This window comes from Budorcas taxicolor, chromosome 14, assembly GCF_023091745.1.
Source record: "Budorcas taxicolor isolate Tak-1 chromosome 14, Takin1.1, whole genome shotgun sequence".
Taxonomy (NCBI): domain Eukaryota; kingdom Metazoa; phylum Chordata; class Mammalia; order Artiodactyla; family Bovidae; genus Budorcas; species Budorcas taxicolor.
In genome coordinates, this window is record NC_068923.1 from 93,293,259 (window position 1) to 93,299,734 (window position 6,476).

General features: G+C 41.3%; 1 pseudogene; it reads right to left on the reverse strand.

Moving 5' to 3' along the window:
- Positions 1–4,447: 4,447 nt before the first annotated feature.
- LOC128059219 (ubiquitin carboxyl-terminal hydrolase 14-like) lies at positions 4,448–5,958 on the reverse strand (annotated as a pseudogene).
- Positions 5,959–6,476: the final 518 nt, after the last annotated feature.

The window sequence follows — 6,476 nt, forward strand, 5'->3', positions numbered from 1 at the left end:
TATTTTTACTTTATTTTACTTTACAATACTGTATTGGTTTTGCCATACATTGACATGAATCCGCCACGGGTGTACATGAGTTCCCAATCCTGAATGATTTCAATACCATGATATGAAAAGTCCTTTGTATTTTTACGATTGAAGTACAAAATATATGAAGGCCTACTCTCACCTGATACCACTGAAATACTTTTTAATCTTTTAACATACCACAACCATACCACCTTCTTTCTCGGCAAGAAGGTGAATTAATGCAGACTGTTAGGTCTCTCTCCTAAACCCAACCCTAGAGAGGTGACGGAAAAAAAACAAGGAAATTTGGGGACCTGAGACAATACAATTTTAAGAATTTTTTTGGATATATATGTCATTTTCTTGGAGGAAAATGGCATAAGAGTGGATAGAATAACCAAAGGAGAACTTCTAACCATGTTCTTTTCCACTTTACACTGGGCTGAGCATTGCTCCTTGCACAGCCATGCCCAGGCTGGCACAACAGGGTAAATGACAAAAGGGCAGCTGTCATAGGTCAGGGCTTTCAGAAGCAGAGACTGAGATAGAGTTTGAGGAACAATGCATTTATTAAAGGCCAGTTCAGTCCAGTTCAGTCCAGTTCAGTTCAGGTCAGGTCAGTTCAGTTCAGTCGCTCAACCGTGTCTGACTCTTTGCGACCCCATGAACCTCAGCACACCAGGCCTCCCTGTCCATCACCAACTCCCGGAGTTTACTCAGACTCATGTTCACCGAGTTAGTGATGCCATCCAACCATCTCATCCTCTGTCATCCCCTTTGCCTCCTGCCCTCAATCTTTCCCAGCATCAGGGTCTTTTCCAATAAGTCAGCTCTTTGCATGAGGTGAACTAAGTATTGGACTTTCAGCTTCAGCATCAGTCCTTCCAATGAACACTCAGGATTGATTTCCCTTAGGATAAATTGGTTGGATCTCCTTGCTATCCAAAGGGACTCTCAAGGGTCTTCTCCAACACCACAGTTCAAAAGCATCAATTCTTTGGCGCTCAGCCTTCTTCACAGTCCAGCCTTTTCTCCCATCCATACATGACCACTGGAAAAACCATAGCCTTGACTAGATGGACCTCAGTCAGCAAAGTAATGTCTCTGCTTTTGAATATGCTATCTAGGTTGGTCATAACTTTTCTTCCAAGGAGTAAGCATCTTTTCATTTCATGGCTGCAGTCACCATCTGCAGTGATTTTGGAGCCCAAGAAAATAAAGTCTCTCACTGTTTCCATTGTTTCCCCATCTATTTGCATGAAGTGATGGGACCAGATGCCACCAGAGGCCAACACCTGTGAAAAAGGACAATAAAGCAGACTTGGATAGAGAAAGAAATCAAACAGTGATGCAGACTTGACACATCCTTGGTCTGAAAGTAGAGCTAGGGGAGCAAGACTGCTGCCACGCATGACCTGATCACAGTGGCGTTGATCCCTCTGCCAGGCTCAGTCACTCGATATGGATTTCTCTGGGAAAGACATGAGCTTGCTGAGACAGCCCCCTGCTTCTGATGAAGGCCATGAAGGAGCTAACAGGTGGAGGTTCACCACACCCTCATAACTGAGCAAGCAGTCCTTCCTTGAAGTGGAATCCAGAGTTCCATATTTTGTCTACCACAGTGGACTACTGCTGCTAAGTCGCTTCAGTCATGTCCGACTCTGTGTGACCCCATAGACGGCAGCCCACCGGGCTCCCCCATCCCTGGGATTCTCCAGGCAAGAACACTGGGGTGGGTTGCCATTTCCTTCTCCAATGCATGAAAGGAAAAGTGAAAGGGAAGTCGCTCAGCCGTGTCCAAGTCTTAGTGACCCCATGGACTGCAGCCCACCAGGCTTCTCCGTCCATGTGATTTTCCAGGCAAGAGTACTGGAGTGGGGTGCCATTGCCTTCTCTGACCACAGTGGACTAGTGGCCAGCAAGTAAGAGGAGTGAGTAACAGTGTATACAGAGAGACCGTAGTCCCTTGGCACTTTTCATCTCATTCTATTCTTTATACTCTCAGGATTCAATTATCAGAGTTAATTACCATATAAAAAAAGGGAAATAGTTTCACTGATGGATACAGAAGCAAATAGTACACATAAAATATTAGTAAATAAAATGCATATATTTTATATAAAACTATACTGCAAGGGTTTTGTAGGCATATGAAATGTTTATTTAGACCATTTCTGAGGATTTGGCTTTAAAAGTTTTATATGCAGCATTCAAGCTTATCTTAGTGATCACAGTCTAGTCTTTGAGCGATGTCTCATCGAGGCCTGTAGAACTTTCATTATCATTTGCAACAAGGCTTCTCTATTGTTGTAAGCCCAGGAGCCATTTGGATCAATTAGAATAGTGATGACTGTGTTTATGTGTATGCAGTATGTTAAATACACACACACATACTTGTATTTCACTGGTATATGAAGTCCAAGTGTTGGAACTACTGGCTCATCCGGACCACATGACTTTGCCAGCATTTCTCCCATATGGCTATCTAGTCTCCCTAGCGATGAGAAATCCATGTGACAATCATATTTATTGCGGAGTGAGTCCTCAAAAATATAAGGCTTAAGAACAGTAAGCAAACAAATTGAAACCTAAAGGAGTATAACTCTAGTAGAGCTTTGGCAACAGCAGAATTACTGGTTAGCGTGGCTTTGAATATCTGCAACGTGTAGTTATTTGCAGTTTTGTTGTGCGTATGATTTGGAAAAACAGGCATGGCCAGCAGGCAAGCGAGATACGCTGATTGCCAAAAACCACTACTCAGTGAGGCTGAAGTAGCTGTTGCAGTATTTAGAATTTATTTATTCATATAGAAAAGCCTTGCAAAACTCATTTGTTTAGGTGAAATGTAAAATGGCTTATAAATGAAAACCCACAGTGGGAGTGGCCATAGAAGTAAAAAAGTTTCAGATAAAAACAAAAAGAGCAATTATCCTAAGTAGCCACGAGGGCAAGTGACATGCCACTTTAGTGTTCACACGCTGGGGTTATCGAGACGCCCTCAAGATGCGTTCCTTTCTGTCAAACCCAGTCCATTACTGGTCTCCTTGGCAAGGAAGGTCATGGGTTTGAGGGCACAGGTTTTTGAGAATAATTGCTTAGACCAGTCACCAGCCGTATGACTTTGTTCAACTTACCTTTCTTCAGTTTCAACTTTCTTATGTGCAAAATAGTTAGTAATATACATATTTGGAATTGAAGATTATTAAATTAAATCAAGGACTGTCGATAATGTTACCTCACTTATTCCTATCTACACTACCCTCTCCTGTTTCCCAATTATTTGCAAAATTTTATTTTTTACTTGGAGAAGACTCTTGAGGGTCTCTTGGACTGCAAGGAGATCAAACCAATCCATCCTAAAGGAGATCAGTCCTGGATACTCATTGGAAGGACTGATGCTGAAGCTGAAGCTCATACTTTGGTCTCATCTTCACCTGATGTAAAGAACTGACTCATTAGAAAAGACCCTGATGCTGGGAAAGACTGCAGGCAGGAGGAGAAGGGGACGACAGAGGATGAGATGGTTGGGTGGCATCACCGACTCAATGGACATGAGTTTGAGTAAACTCCAGGAGTTGGTGATGTTCAGGGAGGCCTAGCATGCTATAGTCCATGTGGTCACAAAGAATTGGACACAACAGAGTGACTGAACATCAGCAAATTCTTTTTTTTTTTTTCCCTCTTTTTTCTTTTTTTATTAAATATCCTCATTTTCTAAAAATAAGCAACTGGAGCTTGTCAACATTTTAAGGTTCATTACTACAAAACCATAGCAAAGTTCAATGTACAAACCATAGTACATCAGAGACACAGTGACAAATGTATAATCAAATGTACTATTATTTGATCACAATTTATTTTAAAGTCATGAAAAGCCAGCAACAGTCAGGCTGGACAAATACTTGATTGTACCCATGTTTCCATGGGGGTGGGGACGCAGCACTGAGTTACACAATGAGATCAAACTTACTTCCTTTCCACCTTCCTGGCAGCATTTGTGTTAGATAAGGCAAAGGATGGGCAGCTACTGAATCACTGGTGGTTCGAACCATGCAAGAACAACAAATAATAGAGGAATAGGTGTGCAATAAACATCTGATTGCTGAATCTTGGGCTGAAAAAGACAGAAAAATTATCACAGAAGGTAATAATGGTTGAAAGGCATTTCGACTCATAATTTTTAAAAATTAATCCAAGCAATAAGCTTAAAGTTCTTCCTGCCACCTTTACACAGGGAAGCACAGTCCAAAGGCAATTTTCTCTTTTCTGTAATTTCTTAGGTCGATAACATGGAGTGGTCTGCTTCTGCCCTCTCTTGTTCCACATGAGGGGAAACACACAAAACCACCTAAACATCTTCCAAAGCTCTGGGTTATAGCTATGATCAACAGATAACATTTATTTCACACCTAAGCATAAATAGCTAAAACGAAGATTACTGTTCACTTTCCTCTTCCATTATCTCCACTCTGCGAGGCCCGTAGAGTAGAACGTAAGCTATGTGCCAGTCTCCACCACCAGAAAGCCGTAAGATATCCTCTGGTGTCACGATGCTGACCTTATCGTCGTCAGACTTGATCCATTCATCTGGTTTCCTTTTCACCCATGATACATAATGGCCTGAAGAGCTAGACCTTCCCTGATGCGTTAGCACTGCTTGTAAATCATAGTATCCGCAATTACTGGAGCCAATGTCATCAGCAAAAGAAAAGCGTTCCTACTTAACTTCTTTTGGGGACTACTGTTTTTGTCGCCTGTCTTTGGCTGCTGATTTACTTTTCTATCCTCTAGATCCTTGAATTTTGATCGAAAAGAAACCATTTTCTCTTGGAGTTCTGGTGTACATAGTTCATACACATCCAACATAAGAGGAAATTTCACATCCTTAAGAACTTCAGCATTCACAGATTCCTTCTCTTTGTAAAAAACTCGAACCATCTGAGTAGTTAAGTAAGCAGGTAACCGGCTGATCTTTGAAGATTTGATGTACAAAGCATTTCTTTGCAATGTTGGAGACTGTTTGGTGATTTCTTCCTGAAGTCGCAACTTAAGTCCCGTAAAAAGATACTTGGCTTCTTGATTGATGAAACAGCTAAGCTGAAGCTGACTTTCCTTTCCTTTAGTGACTTCTACTTCTTCAGATTCTGTACATTTCATGGTCATCTCAAATTCAACTCCAAAGAACTGATCAATTAAACTTTTCTTTTTAGAAGGTGTCACTGCTGATGCAGATGAAGAATCTGTCTCTTTAACAGTATCATCCTCTATAGCTTCCAATTTCTGCTGTAATACTCGCATCATTTGTACCCAACACTCATTAGCATCCTGCTGAAGATACTGTCCTTGCTCACCCTTCTCTGCAAACTGTGGAAAAGCCATGTGCAAAAACTGCAGTGGAATAATTGGTGGAATACTAGAAGAAGTTTTATCCATGGAATCAAACAAATCTCTAAGGGCTGCAGTAACGTACTGTGCTGACGCCATCTCTCCTGAAGCTCTCAAGGCACCTGCATACCTTTTCAGGGCATCTTTGAGTTCAGGCACAGAACGAATTCACTGAACTGTAGCATCCATGTGACAAGTATTGCCAAGGGTTGTCAATCCACATGGTAATTCCATGGCAGATGCCAACTGTTCTTCTGTCATGTCTTCTACAAAGACAGTTTTAGCTGAGGGTTCCTCAGGAAGAGCATCTGCTGACCCCATCATTAGTACAGTCATTCCATTTTTCATTTTGATGTTTCCCCAATCATCGTCCTTCAGTGTTCCTCCTTTCACCATAACTTTCTGTCTGGCTGGCTGGACTCCAGTCAGTGCAAAAAGCTGAGCCTTGAACACCATCGGAGGTTCATCAGTATTCAATTCTACACCTTCAAATTTCTCCTTTCCCCATTTCACAGTAACTGTGTGTTAAAGTATCAGCATACACTGATATTTACCCACCATTACTTAATGCCCATCAAATTTTTTATTGCATAAATAGAATATTTCAAGTACCGTTCTATGGAATGGGTTGCTGTTTCCTTCTCCAGGACGGTTTCTGAGGCCTCTTCAAACTCAAGTTGTCATGGCTGAAATCAGTTTCATTCTAGATGAGCTACAGAGGAAATAGAACCTTCCCCAGATTCTAGAGGCTCCCCACATTCCTCGTCTTCCGGCCCCACTCCAGCCAAGGCACCATTTGACCTCGGCTTCATCCGCCCAGCAATTCTTCTCATCAGCAAATTCTTTACTTGATTATACTACAATCATAAATCTATTTATTGTAATGAGACATTTAAAAACATGTCCAGGCCTATATAACAGCTTTTACTCTATTTATTTATCTGTGTGATTATTCTAATATCTTCCTGGATAATTAACTAACTCTGGATAAGCTTTTTCAGGGTCTTTCATTATTACCACTTAATGGAAAAAGAGGAATAGAAAGATAAAAGTCTTACAGAAAATCAGAAGTATATTAT